This window comes from Cetorhinus maximus, chromosome 23, assembly GCF_964194155.1.
Source record: "Cetorhinus maximus chromosome 23, sCetMax3.hap1.1, whole genome shotgun sequence".
Taxonomy (NCBI): domain Eukaryota; kingdom Metazoa; phylum Chordata; class Chondrichthyes; order Lamniformes; family Cetorhinidae; genus Cetorhinus; species Cetorhinus maximus.
In genome coordinates, this window is record NC_135901.1 from 44,700,904 (window position 1) to 44,717,701 (window position 16,798).

Sequence of the window (16,798 nt, forward strand, 5' to 3'; positions counted from 1 at the left end):
ATTTGACTTTTAATTCCAGATTTTCATTGAACTCAAATTTCACTATCCGAACGCGGGTCCACAGATCATTACAGTGGGTCTATGGAATTGTCCAGTGACAATAGCACTGTGCCAGCAGCTCCCCAAGGTGAAAGGGAGTGGGAAACAAACAAGCAAAAACACAGAAAATATGTCTAGATGAGGTGTGAATGGTACAGAAACAATATTCTGAATGCAAAGTGAAGGAAATAAGAGAGAAATGAGGGAGGAAAACAAAGACACAAAGAAACACAAAGCAAAACAGGGGCAGAGATTATGATACTAAATAGATGAGCTCAATTGCTGAAGGCTGTAAGAGTTGCCCCATTTTTCACTTCGTAATAAATTATTACATTTCTATCTATTCTCAGTTCAGGTGAAAGGTCACAGAGCTGTCATATTAACTCTGTTCCTCTCTCCACAGATGCAGGCTTGACCTGCTGAGGGCATTATTTTCACTGTTTTCTCTTTGGGTCTGGGGGATAATGTTCACTGTTTTATATTCGGGTCTGGGGATAATGTTCACTGTTTTATATTCGGGTCTGGGGGATAATATACACTGTTTTATATTCGGGTCTGGGGGATAATGTTCACTGTTTTATATTCGGGTTTGGGGAATAATGTTCATTGTTTTATATTCGGGTCTGGGGGATAATGTTCACTGTTTTATATTCGGGTCTGGGGGATAATGTTCACTGTTTTATATTCGGGTCTGGGGGATAATGTTCACTGTTTTATATTCGGGTCTGGGGGATAATGTTCACTGTTTTATATTCGGATCCGGGGAATAATGTTCGCTGTTTTATATTCGGGTCTGGGGGATAATGTTCAATGTTTTATATTCGGGTCTGGGGATAATACTCACTGGTTTATATTCGTGTCTTGTGTGCATCAGGAGGAGAAGCTGGAGGACAGTAACTGCACATTGGGTTCTGGTTTTTAACAAAATAAATTATCCTGGTGTGTGGGACAAACAGTTTCAGATTTGCTGCAGTCAGTGAAGGCGAGTTTGAAGCTTAATCCTGCAATTCTGTAAATTTAAACTAAAACCAGACAAGCAGGAAGCTGCTGATGGTTAAAGGGGGTGGGGTGGTTGTTGGGGGAGGTGTCCGGAGGAAATCTGGCACATACTGCACAGGGTGAGCAGGGGAAAGGGGAGGAATTACTTGGTTAAACAGGAAGCCAGAGACAATAGCAGAATACGGGAATCACTGGGAATGGAGCAGTGGAATAGACACATCAGAGAATCATAGAATGGTTACAGCACAGTGGAGACCGCTCGGTGGGTCTTGTTTGTGTTGGCCCACTGAAGGAGCAATTTACCCGGTGCCATCTCCCTTTTCCCAGAGCCTGTGATTAACCAAGATTGAACAAGATTCGAATGTAACAAGGTGTTTACGCGAAGGGGTAGCAGAAAAAAAAACTAAAGCAACTTGTTCATAGAGTGATTCATGAGTGGGGTACAGGATAACGTACCTGTACAGGTCAGTGAGGATCCCCAAGGTCCATCAGCCATTTGCATGCAGTGTGTAGTGGGCCCTGGGGGAGGGGAAAATGGAACCATTTGTGACACAGCACAGGGCAGGAGGTCACCCCTCCCCCACTGTCATGGTTACACAAACGACTCACCTTGGACTGTCCCACACCTGGGCCAGGCGGGGTCAAGGTGCAGGAAGCTGCAAGCTGGTAGGTTGAGCTGTGAACTGGGCGGAGTTGGGGGGTTTGAGTGACAGGTCTGGGGCTATATCAGAGCAGGCACAGTCACTACTCCCCCTTTTCCTCGTGGATGTTTGACTGGAATTGTGTTGGTGAGTGTTTCTAAACTCTGTTTCACTATCCCAGGAATGGAGGTGAATTGGAGGTTGTTGTGAGTGTTAGATTATATTGTTTCTCCTCATTCTTCCCGCTTCTCCCACTCCCACTCCCAGGCTGCAGGTTGCGGTGATTCTGAATGCGGGATGGTTGTTAGTCTCGGCCCTAGTGTGGGTGCACAAGCGCTGAAGGAAGGCTTATTGTTCTGCAGTAATGGTGGGTGATGCTACCCAGAATGCTCTGAGGTAGAATATGGTCTGTCTCAAATACAGGAGCCCAGTCTACCCTCACTCTACTATTTTGAATTTAATTTTCCATTAATCCGTGCAATCAGCCAGTCTGTTTATGTCTTCCTGTATTTTGCTGCAGTTCTTCACCTTCTTAGCTTGCATTATGGGATTGTTATCATCTGCAAATTCCGACAGCCGACATTCAATTCGCAAATGATGAACAACTTTTGGATAGAGCGGTCCCTTGGATGCATAGAATTGTGGGAACTATGGCCACCATTAGTCAGCGACTGTCGCTGAGATTTTTCTGACAGTCTCATGGCCAAGCTCTGTTTCTCACTCGATTGATGCGGCCTGACCTGTTCAATATTTTCAGTGTTTTATCTTTTAAATTTCAGATCCAGCCGTGCAGAGCAAGGACATGGGAAGCAGATTTTTTAATGACCATCTTTATGTGGGCGGCTAGGAATAGTCCAGTTTAGAAGGAACAAAGGAATGGGTGAGATTAAGCAGCAAATGAAGTTAGGCAAAATGACTGAGGTGGAAATAGGTGGTCTTAGTGATATATAGTCAGAAGCTCAGCTTGGGGTGAAATATGACACCAAGATTGTGAACAGTGGTTCAGCCTCAGAGTTGTCAGAGAGATGGACGGCATTGATGCTCAGGGAGTGGAGTTTATAGGGGGGACTGAACTCAATGGCTTCAACCTTCCCAATATTTAAATGGAGGAAATTTCTGTTCATCCAGGGCTGGATGTTAGACAAGTCAGGACGGTGTGTGACTTGGAGGGGAACTTGGAGGTGATGGTGTTCACATACACCTGCTACCCTGGTCCTTTTAGGGGATGGAGGGTGAGGGTTTGGGAGATGTTGGTAGAATTGTAGATGCATAAAATCCCTTTCCTTCACTCCCTGCCTCTCCCATCTCCCTCTCTATTTCCCCCAGTAGATGCTGGTATTTTGTATAGTCCCTGACCAGTTGGCAGGTTCCCTTCCCTGAAGGACATTAGTGAACCAGTTGGGTTTATATTACAATCCAGCTGTTTTCATGTCACTTTTTCCTGGTATTGGCCCCACAAATTCCCAGGTTCATTCACTTCAATTTCACAACCTGTTTTTGTGTTATTGTGGGTTCTCTCTCATTCACTTTTGTCTGTTTAAACTATTTCCTCAGGATTTTCAATCGGGAAACCCAACATTTCATCAGAACCTGACGGTGTCGCACAATTAGTCAAAACCTGAATTTCATCGCATTTTAAGCATGAAAGATAAAAGTGCTTTTCACCGTGGGGAGAAACCGTACACGTGTTCTGTGTGTGAACGAGGTTTCAGCCGATCATCTGACCTGTCGAAACACAAGCACAGTCACACTGGAGAGAAACGATGGAAATGTGGAGACTGTGGGAAAGGATTCAATTATCCATCCAGGCTGAATACTCACCAGCGCACTCACACTGGGGAGAGGCCTTTCACTTGTTCTGTATGTGAGAAAGGATTTGTTGATTCATCCACCCTCCTGAGACACCAGCTCATTCACACTGAAGAGAGGCCGTTCACCTGCTCCGAGTGTGGAAAGGGATTCACTCGGGCATCCAACCTGCTGAGGCACCAGCGAATTCACTCTGGGGGGATGCCATTTACCTGCTCCGAGTGTGGGAAGGGATTCATTCAGTTATCCTACCTGCTGACACACCAGAGAGTTCACACTGGGGAGAGGCCATTTACCTGCTCTGAGTGTGGGAAGGCATTCACTCAGTTATCCAACCTGCTGACACACCAGCGAGTTCACACTGGGGGAGACCATTTACCTGCTCTGAGTGTGGGAAGGGATTCAGTCAGTCATCCCACCTGCTGACACACCAGAGAGTTCACTCTGGGGAGAGACCATTCACCTGCTCCGAGTGTGGGAAGAGATTCACAAGGTCATCAAACCTGCTGATACACCAGAGAGTTCACTCTGGAGAGAGGCTGTTCACCTACTCCGACTGTGGGAAGCAATTCACTCAGTTATCCAACCTGCTGACACACCTGCAAGTTCACACTGGGGAGAGACCATTTACTTGCTCCGAATGTGGGAAGGGATTCGTTCATTTATCCGATCTGTTGAGACACCAGCGAATTCACACTGGGGAGAGACAGTTCACCTGCTCCCACTGTGGGAAGGGCTTCACACAGTCATCCCACTTGCTGAGACATCAGCGAATTCATACTGGAGAGAGGCCGTTCATCTGCCCTGTATGTGGGAAGGGATTCACTGTGTCCTCTGACCTGCTGAAGCACCAGCGAATTCACACTGAGGAGAGGCCGTTCAGCTGCTCCGAGTGTGGGAAGGGATGCACCTGGTCATCCCAACTGATGAGACACCAGCGAGTTCACAAATAACGAACAGGACATTGCTGTTAATCACATCCAGGACTGAACCTTGTTCATTGTAGTCTGTTTCTGCTGATGTTAATAAACTCTAGCCCAGTTATTGGGGCTAATATTCTGGATAAGGACAAATGAAATATATTTGTGTTAAATATAGCACATTGAGTCTTGTTAATATCTCTAACACAAGTTAGTTTCTCTGGAAGGTCTCTCCCTCTCCCCTCCCTCCTCCATCCTCACCTCTAACAACAAGTGTAAGGAGCTCACGGAGCTTCTTTGTCACTAAGATTGAGACAATCCGATCAGCTGCCTCTGCTGCTTCCCTCCCTTCCACTAGCCCAACGGGACAAACTGCCTCTTTAATGTTCCACCTTGTCCAAGCCGTGAACCCACATCTTTCATTAGCTTCTCTCCCATCTCCCTTCCTGCCCTCTCAGTGGTCATCTTGTCCATGAGACACACCTCCTGCTCCATCGACCCTATTCCCGCTAAACTGCTGATTACCCAACTTCCCCATGTTCACTGATATTATTCACAGTTCTCTCTCTTTTGGTACTGTCCCTCTCTCCTTCAAATCATCACCCTTTCCTCAAAAAACAATTACTAACTTTCCTGTCCTTGCAAAGTATTGACCTCTCTTCAACCCCCAGTTCCTCTCTGAACTCCTGAAAAGTGTGCACACCTCCCAAATCCATCTCCATCTTTCCCAGAATTCCCTGCTTGAATCCCTCCAATCAGGTTTCTGCCCCTGCCACTGTACTGAAACAGCTCAGATCAAAGCCACCAATGACATCCTGTGTGACAGTGACAAAGGGAAACTATCCCTCCTCGACCTGCTTTGACAAGGTTGACCACACCATTCTGCTCCAACACCTCTCCACTGTCATCCAGCTGGTTGGGGCTGCTCTCTCCTGGTTCCATTCTTCTCTATCTAATCATAATCAATGTCTTCCATTCCCAGTCCCACAGTTACCTCTGGTGTCCCCAGAGGATCCAGCCTTGGCCTCCATTTATTTCTCAGCAAAATTCTCCCCACAGCAACATCATCTGAAAACACAGTGTCAGTTATCACATAGACACTGACAGTGCCCAGCTCTACCTCAGCAACACCTCTCTCGACTTGTCCACTTTTGTTAAATTATCAGACTGTTTGTGGATGTGCAGAAATTTTCTCCAATTAAATTTTGGGAAGATTGAAGCCATTGTTTTCATTCCTGAGCTACCAACTCCATTCTTTATCCTATTTCTATCAGGTCATCTCTCAGCCTTCTCTTTTCCAAAGAAAAGAGCTTCAGGCTGTTTAGCCTTTCCTGGCGATTATAACCTATCCGTTCCTGTAACATTTGTGAATGAACTTTTATGTCCTTGGCCCTTGTGATGCCTGACAGCAGTTTTGAGTCTGTATGACCCTTCTTCAGAGGGCGTCGCTATTGGACAGAGTGGTTTCTGGGCCGCAGAGAATTGTGTGATTTTGAAAATGGGAGAAGAAAGCACCATTCACAGTGTTCTGCATGTGAATGAGGTTTCAGCCAATCATCTGGCCTGGTCAAAACATAAATGCAGTCACAACTGAAAGCAGTTGTGCAAATGTTGACATTGGGAAGGGATTCATTTACCCATCGAAATTGGAAACTCATCAGAGCGTTCACACTGGGGAGAGGCCATTGACCTGCTTAAAGTGTCAGAAGGGATTCACTCCGTTATCCCACCTGCCGACACACTGGGGAGAGGCCATTCATCTGTGCTGTGTGGAAAGAGATTCATTAATTTATCCAACCTGATTGCACATCAAAGAGAGCTTTTACATTTCAAGACTGTGGGAAGTGCTTTACAAGTTCTCAGGAACTTATCCGCCAGCAATGTATTCATACTGATGAGCGACCGTTCAGATGCCTTCTTTATAGGACTGGATTCAGGCAATCATCTCACCTCTCTGCACAAGCGCTCTCATACTGGGGAGATGCTGTACACCTGCACCGAGTGTGGGAAGATATGCATTCAGTCATCCCACCTGCCGAGACATCAACGAGTTCACAGTGAACTACAGTGATTGGATTTTGCTGTTAATAATGTAGAAGAATGAACTATACCCATTGGGGTCTGTTTCAGCTGATGTTAATAAACTCCAGCCCAGTTATAAGGTTAATATTCTGGATAAAGGTCAAATAAATCAACATTCTGTGAGGATGTTGAATTTTTAAAAACATCTCTAACACAAGTTAATCCTTGTTTCGTACTCTCCCTCTCCCTTGTCTCCTGCATCCACACCTCCAACAAGTGTGAAGAGCTCATGGAGCTTATTTGTCACTAAGATTGAGACAATCTTGAGAATATTGAGACAATTGAGATCAGCTGCCTCTCCTGCTTCCCTCCCTCCCACGAGTACATCCTTGACCCCGACATCCTTGCAATTCGCATCCAATCTCCGACCAGTCTTCCGTCTCCAAAATCATGCTTACCTCCCAAATCCACGCACAATGGTCCTGGAACTTAGGGGTAAAATGACATTGTGAAAGGATTGTTCACCGGCTGAATTGTCATGTTCTTACTGACAAGACGGAGTTTAAATGTTCTGTATATGGGAAGAAAAAATACTTGTTCACACCACCGACTGAGACTCCAGTGAGTTCACATCTAAATGTAGGTAGTTTTACTGCAGTTATTTACACCCGGGACAGTATTATGGCAGAGTACCCATGCAGTTTGTTTGTCATACCAATTGACTGAATAATTTTATATTTTGGTCTTGGGCTTCGTTCATCATCGGATCACAAAACATAATTTTCTATTCAAAAAAACGACCTCTTAATGGCAGCCTGGTTACCCAGCGTTCAACAGGGGCCAGAATGTACCCTATCCTCACAACAGGAGCTCCCTACACATGCGTATTAGGGTGTGGGCTTGGAGCATGCGCATTGCGGTCCGTTTCATGAGCATGCGCAGTGCTGGTCTGTGACTGAAGCTGCTCAGAGCGGGTGAGAGAATGTCGAGTGGAGCAAACTAACAGAGTTAGTGAAAAAACAAAAGCAAAAAAAAGAAAAACTCAGCAGGTCTGGCAGCATCGGTGGAGAAGAAATCAGTTAATTTCTTCTCCACCGATGCTGCCAGACCTGCTGAGATTTTCCAGGTAATTCTGTTTTTGTTTTTATAACAGAGTGAGTGGGTGTGTGAGGAGGAATGGAGCCAGCGGAGTGGGTAGGGAGGCTTCATGAAGACACAGTGCAGGCCGCAGACCCCAAATAACAAGGTACCGGTCTTGTGTTCGCAGAGAACGGGCGAAAAAATCTGGATTTCTCCCTTCGCCAGGCCCGGGGTAACGGCCACCATCTTTACATGGGGCAATGTGCAGCAGGGCGCATGCGCGGTCATCCTGGTCCAGGTAGCAGGAGGAGAGAATGTTGTGAATTTCTATCCTGGACTGACAGGGATGGATTTTGGAAACTCCTTTTACAGGGGGTTAGAAGGGGAACATTTACAGACGGGTGAGATCTGACAGAGTCACTCAATTCATCAGGACCTGGATCCTCCTTTTTTAATGCTCTGTACAAACCATTTCCCAAACCTGTCACTGTCAGTCCAGAATAGAAATTCAGGACCTGGATTCTATCGGCCTCTGAGTGTAAGCATTGAGATCCAGGTCATTACCACTCACTGTGAAAACATTTCTTTCTCACATCCCTCCTGTACATCTTACCCAAAATCTTAAATCTGTGACCCATAATCCTTTCATGATCTGCTACTGTGAACAACTTTTCTTTAACTACTTTATGTAAACCTTTCATAATTTTGTACACCTTTTGTTAAATCTCCCCTCAATCTACTTTACTCCAAGGAGAACAATCCCAGTTTCTCCAACCTAACCTTGCAACTAAAATCCTTCATCCCTTGACCCATTCTGGTAAATCTCCTCTGCCCCCTCTCAAGGACCCTCCCATCCTTCATAATTTGTGGTGATCACTGGTTTGTACAATCCCAAATGTTCTGGGTCTGTGTGTGTGACATCATCACACATCAACAATTACACGGTGACATCATCACACATCGACAATTACACGGTGACATCATCCTGCTCCCCGGGTATTTCCTCCACTGGGAGATTTTTCTCTGACTCCAGTGCTTCTGATATCTTTTCAGCTGCAGGAGATTTTAAAGTCGAAAACTGAAATTGTTTCAGAGTTGAGTATTTTTGACCATTCATCTACAATTTGGAGCTTTTAGTTCTCTGCTCTGCTATCTTTTAGAGGTTCCATCGCTCTGGGGCTAGTGTGGCTCCTTTCCTGTGGATCTGAATCCATGTCCATCTTTTGCTCTGTTTCACCTCTGCCATCCCTGATCACCTCTCTGTCATTGTCTAACTTTCTCTGTCTCTAATACTGGGTGCATTTTAGCTGTGTTTGGCATTTAACTTTTACTTCTGCTGATTGTGTCCAAATAAGGTTTCCACTGCTGCCCATCCCCCGACCATGTGCTGCTGTCTTACCAGCTTTATCTTCCCACAGTATCTTTCACAGTCAGGAATTGTTTTTCCTGCGCTATAGTCCATTTCTCTTCCACTTCTGAGCTTATATTGACCATCAAATTCTGCACCATTTTTATTCCCTGTAATCCATTCTGCACACCCTGAAATGTGAACTCTGTTTCTCTCTCCACAGATCCTGCCTGATTTGCTGAGTATTTCCAGCATTTTCTTTTTTTTTATTTCAGATTTCCAGCAGCTGCAGTATTTTGCTATTATTTTATTGCAGGCGTTGGTCACAGAACCGAGTCTACAAACACAGACGGACCAATTAAGAGCTGGTTTGTATCAGGGTGGGTGTTGGTTACCAGAAGTTGGTCCCTGGCCTCCAGTGTAGGTCCTTTTTCATCAAGTCATAGAATCATTGAATGATTACAATACAGACGGAGGCCATTTATCCCATTGTGCACATGCTGGCTCTCTGAAAGAGCAAGTCAGCTAGTCCCACTCCCCTGCCCTTTCACTAACAAGACCAGCAAGTATTGCCAATCCCCAGTTGCCTGTGGAGAAAATGATGTTTGACCTTCTTGAACCGCTGCAGTTCGTGTGGTGAAGGTACTCCCACATGCTGTTGGATAAGGAGTTACAGGTTATTCACCCAGCGATAATGAAGGAACAGTGATATCTGTCCAAATCAACAACAGCAATTTGTGCTAATATGGCACCTTTAACGTAATAAAACTTTCCAAGGCATTTCAAAGAACAGTATGCATTTATAAAAAGCATTAGAGATTAGGAATGTACAATCAAAGCTCTCTGCTGTTGACTGAGTTCTGAATTGGTTGATTGGTGGACACTGTAACCAGGACAGTCTCAGTTTCCTCGCGGTGAGTCTGCAGTGGTGACTTGAGTCTGAGGAGGACGAGAGATTAACCCTATGGAGACAGAGTAAAACAGAACAACTGCGCTTGCACAACGGCAGCAAACACAGCCTTTAAAATAAGGATGAGAATTTTATAATTTAGGTTCTCCTTAACCCGGAGCCATAAGACCATAAGACATAGGAGCAGGAATTAGGCCATTCGGCCCATCGAGTCTGCTCCGCCATTCAATCATGGCTGATAAGTTTTTCAACCCCATTCTCCTCATAACCTTTGATCCCCTTACCGATCAAGAACCTATCTATCTCGGTCTTAAATACACTCAATGACCTGGCCTCCACAGCCTTCTGTGGCAATGAATTCCATAGATTCACCACTCTCTGGCTAAAGAAGATTCTCCTCATCTCTGTTCTAAAAGGTCTTCCCTTTACTCTGAGGCTGTGCCCTCGGGTCCGAGTCTCTCCTACTAATGGGAACATCTTCCCCATGTCCACTCTATCCAGGCCTTTCAGTATTCTGTAAGTTTCAATCAGATCCCCCCTCATCCTTCTAAACTCCATCGAGTATAGACCCAGAGTCCACAAACATTCCTCATATGTTAAGCCTTTCATTCCTGGGATCGTTCTCGGGAACCTCCTCTGGACCCTCTCAAGGGCCAGCACATCCTTGCTGAGATACGGGGCCCAAAATTGCTCACAATATTCTAAATGTGGTCTGACCAGAGCCTTATAAAGCCTCAGCAGCACATCCCTGCTTTTATATTCTAGTCCTCTCGAAATAAATGCCAACATTGCATTTGCCTTCCTAACTACCGACTCAACCTGCAAGTTAACCTTAAGAGAATCCTGGACTAGGACTCCCAAGTCCCTTTGCACTCTTGATTTCTGAATTCTCTCCCCATTTAGAAAATAGTCTATGCCTCTATTCTTCCTACCAAAGTGCATAAACTCACACTACCCCACGTTGTATTCCATCTGCCACTTCTTTGCCCATTCTCCTAACCTGTCCAAATCCTTCTGCAGCCTCCCCACTTCCTCAATACTACCTGTCCCTCCACCTATCTTTGTATCATCTGCAAACTTAGCCAGGATACCCTCAGTTCCTTCATCCAGATCATTAATGTATAAAGTGAAAAGTTGTGATCCCAACACTGACCCCTGTGGAACTTTACTAGTCACCAGCCACCATCCTGAGAAGGACCCCCTTATCCCCACTCTCTGCCTCCTGCCAGACAGCCAATCTTCTATCCATGCTAGTACCTTGCCTCTAAAACCATGGGCTCTTATCTTACTGAGCAGCCTCCTGTGCGGCACCTTGTCAAAGGCCTTCTGGAAGTCCAAGCAGATAACATCCATTGGCTCTCCTTTGTCTAACCTACTCGTTACCTCCTCAAAGAATTCTAACAGATTTGTCTGAGCCTGTGTAGGTCAGTGAACACAGGAGTGATGGGTGAACAAAACTTGGTGCAAGTAAGCATATGGGCAGCAGAGTTTTGGATCACCTCAAGATTACAGGGAGGTTGAATGTGGGAGGCCGGCCGGGAGTGCGTTAGGATGGTTAAGTCCAGAGGTAACAAAGGAATGGATGAGAGTTTCAGCAGCAGATGAGATGAGACTGGGCTGGAGTCGGGCGATGTTACTGAGGTGGAAATAGGCGGTCTTGGTGAAGATGTGGATATGTGGTTGGAAGCTCATCTTGGGGTGAAATATTTCACTATGGTTGTGAACAGTCTGGTTCAGCCTCAGACAGTTGTCAGTGAGAGGTGCAGAGTCAGTGTCTGGGGAGTGGAGTTTGTAGTGGCGACTGAAGACAACAGCTTCAATCTTCCCATTATTTAAAGGAGTAATTTTCTGCTCATCCAGTACTGGATGTCAGACAAGTCAGGATGGTGTGTGACTTGGAGGGGAACTTGGAGGTGATGATGTTCACATACACCTGCTACCCTGGTCCTTCTAGGGGGTGGAGGTTGAAGGTTTGGGAGATTCTGTCAGGGTTCTCCTGCATCTCTCACTTCCCTCTCGCTCTTTCTCCCTCCTCTCCTGGAAGCCCGAATCTTGTGTAGGCCCAGACCGGGTGGCAGGTACCTTCCCTGAAGGACATTAGTGAACCAGTTGGGTTTTTATGACAATCCAGCAGTTTTCATGTCACTTTTTCCTCGTGCTGGCCCCACAAATTCCCAGATTCATTCAGCTCAATTTCACAACCTGCCTTTGTGTTTCTGTGGGTTCTCTCTCTCTCCCTTTTTTCTGTTTTAAATCAATTTCACAGGGTATTAGAAGGGGAAGGTTTGCTGTTGGGAAACTCACACCAAGACCTGAGAGAGTCACTCGATTCATCAGGACCTGAATACTATCAGCTTTTGAACATGGAAGCAGAAAGTGCTGCTCACGCTGGGGAGAAACCGTGTAAGTGCGGGGACTGTGGGAAGGGATTCAATTACCCGTCTGACCTGGAAACTCATCGACGCACTCACACTGGGGAGAAGCCATTCACCTGCCCTGAGTGTGGGAAGGGATTTACTCAGTCATCCACTCTGCTGACACACCAGAGAGTTCACACTGGGGAGAGACCGTTCACCTGCTCCGAGTGTGGGAAGGGATTTATTAGTTCAACCAACCTGCTGACACACCAGAGAGTTCACACCGGGGAGAGATCGTTCACCTGCTCTGAGCGTGGGATGGGATTCATTACTTCAACCAACCTGCTGACACACCAGCGAGATCACACTGGGGAGAGACCGTACACCTGCTCTGAGTGTAGGAAGGGATTCACTAGGTCATTCCACCTACTGAGACATCAGCTGGTTCACTCAGACCAGAGACAGTTTACATGCTCAGTCTGCGGGAAGTGCTATAAAAGTTACCAGGACCTGATCTTGCATCAACGTGTTCACACTGATGAGAGACCGTTCAGGTGCTCTCACTGTGAGACTGGGTTCAGGCGATCATCTGACCTCATTGTACATCAGCGCAGTCACACTGGGGAGAGGCCGTTCACCTGTTCCGTGTGTGGGAAGGGATTCACTCAGTCATCCAACCTGCTGAGACACCAGCGAATTCACACTGGAGAAGGGGCTGCTCACTTGACCTGACTGTGGGAAGGGATTCATTAGTTGAACCTACCCACTGAAACACCACCGAGTTCACACTGGGGAGAGACCAGTCAGCTGGTCTGTGTGTGGAAAGGGATTCACTCAGTCATTTGTGCTGCTGAGACACCAGCGAGTTGACAAGTAACAGCAAAATCCAGTTACTGTAGTTAATCACATCCTGGACAGAACCATGTTCATTGGGGTCTGTTTCTGCTGATGTTAATAAAGTCCAGCCCTGTTATAGAGGCTAATATTGTTCATACAAATCAATTAAATCAACTTGGTGTGAAATACAAGGTGTGTTGAATCTTTTTAATATCTCCAATACTCTGCTTCTCCCCTGTCATCTCCATCCTCACCTCCAACAACAAGTGTGAGGAGCTCATGGAGCTTCTTTGTCACTAAGATTGAGACAATCCGATCAGCTGCCTCTGCTGCTTCCCTCCCTTCCACTAACCCACCGGGACAAACTGTCTCTAAGGTTCCTTCTTGTCTGAGCCCTGAACTCGCATCTTTCTCCAGTTTCTCTCCCATCTCCCCTCATGTCCTCTCAGTGCTCATCTTGTCCATGAGGCCCTCCTTCTGCTCCCTTGACCTTATTCTCACTAAACTGCTGATTATCCAACTTCCCCATGTTAGCTGATATTGTTAATGTTTCTCTCTCTTCTGGTAATGTCCCTCTCATCATCAAATCTATCGTCATCACCCATCCTAAAAATAAATTCTTGACCTGACCATCTTTTCAAACTACCGCCCCCATCTCCAACCTCCCTTTCCTCTCCAAAATCCTTGAACTTGGTGTCCCCCAAGGATCTATCCTTGGCCCCTCCTATCTACATGCTGCCACTCGGTGACATCATCCAAAAGCACCGTGTTAGTTTTCACATGTACACTGTAAACACCCAGCTCTACCTCACCACCATCCCTCTCCATTCCTCCACTGTTACTAAATGATCAAACTGCTTATCCCACATCCAGTACTGGATGAGCAGAAATTTCCTCCAATTAAAAATTGGGAAGACCAGAATCATTGTTTTCAGTCACCACTACAAATTCTGTTCCCTAACTAACGAGTCCATCCCTCTCCCTGGGAACTGTCTGAGGCTGAACCACACTGTTCACAGTCTTGGTCTTTTATTTGACCACTAGATGAGTTTCTGACCACATATCCGCACCATCACTAATACCAGATATTTCAATCTCCATAACGCTGCCTGTCTCCACCTCACCCCCAGCTCATCTGCTGCTCAAACCCTCATCCATGTCCGTGTTACCTTTAGACTCGACAATCCCAATACATTCCTGGCCGGGCTCTCACATTCACCCCATCCCACACGGAATCATGAGGTCATCAAAAACTCTGCTGCCCATGAGCTTTCTCACATCAAGTCCCGTTCACCCTTCACCCCTGTAGCCATTGACCTAAATTTGCTCCTGTTCAATTTTAAAATTCGTAACCTTGTTTACAAATCCCTCCATGGCATCGTCCCTCCCAATCTCTGTAACTCCCAGTCGCACAACCTTCTGGGATATCTGTGCTATCTCATCCCGTACTCTTTAGCATCCCTGATTTTAATTACTCCATTGGTGGCCGTGCCTAGGTGCAAAGTCCTGGAATTTCTTCCCTAAACCTCTCCACCCCCTCCAGCTCTCTCTCCTGATTAAAGATGCTTGTTAATATCTGCCTCTCCAATCTCTGCCCATTGACCTGAATATCTCCCCATGTCACTCGATGTCAAATGTTTCTTTATGAGAGTCCTGTGAAGGACCTTGACACATTTTGTTACATTAAACATGTTTTATAAATACAAGTTGTTTCTGTTTCATGACAGCCAGTTTGTGCACAGTAAGATTCCACAAACAACAATCAGACTAACTGATTAATCTAGTTTTTTTGGTGCTGTTAGTTAAAACACGAATGTTGGTCCCACTGCACCAGGAGAACTCCCCTGTGGACAGGATGTGGAGTTGTTGAGCTCTCCTGAGCTGAGTGTGGAGCTGATTGAGCTGTCGGGCCTGCAGTGTAACTTGAAGAACCGCTGTCTGGGATCTTTCCTCTTAATTCACTGACTCCCAGCTGAAGTTGTTTCTGCAGTAAAATAGTTAACTTTGAATATAAATCCCAATTTAATCTTCGGAGCAAAATCTGCAACTTTAAATCAGCTGCAGAAGAGAAAGAAATTTCTTGTGTTCATTTATCATCTTTCACACCCTCAGAAAATCCCAAAGTGATTCACAGTCAATGATGTATTTTGGAAGGAAGAATGAGGAGAAGCAGAATAAAGTAAATGGTACAATTTTTAACAGAGTGCAGCAACAGGGTGACTTAAGAGCGTATGTACACAAATATTTATATGTGACAGGACAAGTTGATCAAGCTGTTTAATAAAAAGCTAATGGGGTCCTCAGTTTATTCATGGAGACATGGAGAACAAAAGCACGAAAGTTATCCTGAATCTTTACAAATCAATGATTATTCCTCAGCTGAAATATTGTGTTCAATTCTGAGCACCACACTTTAGGAAAGATGTCAAGGCCTTGGAGAGGGTGTGCGGAAAATTTCCCAGAATAGTATCAGGGATAAGGGGTTTCAGTTCTGTGGAGAGACTGGGATTATTCTATTTTGAGCAGAGAAAGTTAAGAGGTGATTTAATTGAAATGTGGACATTTTTGAGGAGTTTCCCTCCACATAGGGAGAAGTAGTTTTGATTGGCAGGATGGTTGGTAACCGCTGATCACAGCTTTAAAATAACACTGTGTCTCCTGTCAATGTAAAATATCTGTCTGCACATGCTCAGTGGTCCATGCAGATGTCACTCTGCTGCTCCCAGTCTGTCAGAAAGCCTCTAAATAGAAACATATGTATCCTTCAGAAACAGCAGCTTCCCACTTTGTTACACAGCACAAGGGAGGAGAAATAGAGAGTATGGAGTGAGAGACAGTTTCAGAATGAGTCAGGGCTGAGTCACAGATGGTCAGACAAAGTATCGGTTCCAGAAAACCCTGTAAAGCCTGGTTTCACCTAGAAAACCTCTATTGGAGAGACAGAAGATGCAGTCTCATCTCTGACTGATATTGTATCAGAGACAAACACAGTATTAATCTCGCACTCAGGGGCAGTGCCAGTCAGTGATAAAATGTCCCATATTTGACCCTCTCTTACCTGTTGTAATCTCTGCAGATTTCAGAGAGAAAGGTCTTTCACTCACAAATCCAAACCTGCGCTAGACATGGCCCCTTCCCCACTCTCTGCAATAAACAGAGGGAATGTCCCTGTCTCTTCAGAACCCGGGATGTGTCCGGGTGCAGTCAAAGTTTCTGTTCATTTCCTTTTTCACAGATTCAGGGTGACAGTCTGTGAAACAGTGAACATGGTGGAGAAACAGTGCATGTGCGGCATTGGCAGCAAACACAGCCTTAAAATAACTGGCAATAAATGCATGGTGGAGATGAGGTGAAATGCCTCAGGAAGTGGCCAGACTGACAAATGACATTTTCTTCAGAAGTTCAGGGTCAAGGATACGAGCCTGTCCAAGAGAAGGATAGCTTCATCGACACTTTCCTGACTGTCACTGTAATGCCCATGGATGCCAGATTTTCTTTATTCTTTCATTTTCATCAAGGTCAGCATTTGTTACCTAATTGAACTGAATGCCTTGCTAGGGAAGTTAAGCAGCAACCACATGTAGGCCAGACCAGATGAGGATGGCAGATTTCTTTCTGAGGACATTAGTGAAGCAGATGGTAGCTGAGATCATTTCCTAGAATCAATTAATTTAAATTAAATTCCACCAGCTGCTATGTTGGGATTTGAGCCCATGTCCCTAGAGAGATTATTACTCCAGTGACATTACCACTGCACCAGTATCTCCCTCGAGGATTGATTTATTCGATTGAGCAACACCCAGGATAAGTTATTTCAATTCCAAGTTTGTACTGTG

At 45.5% G+C, this 16,798-nt stretch overlaps 1 pseudogene; it reads left to right on the plus strand.

Moving 5' to 3' along the window:
- The first annotated feature begins 3,689 nt into the window (after positions 1–3,689).
- LOC144698017 (uncharacterized) lies at positions 3,690–12,857 on the plus strand (annotated as a pseudogene).
- The last annotated feature ends 3,941 nt before the right edge of the window (positions 12,858–16,798 follow it).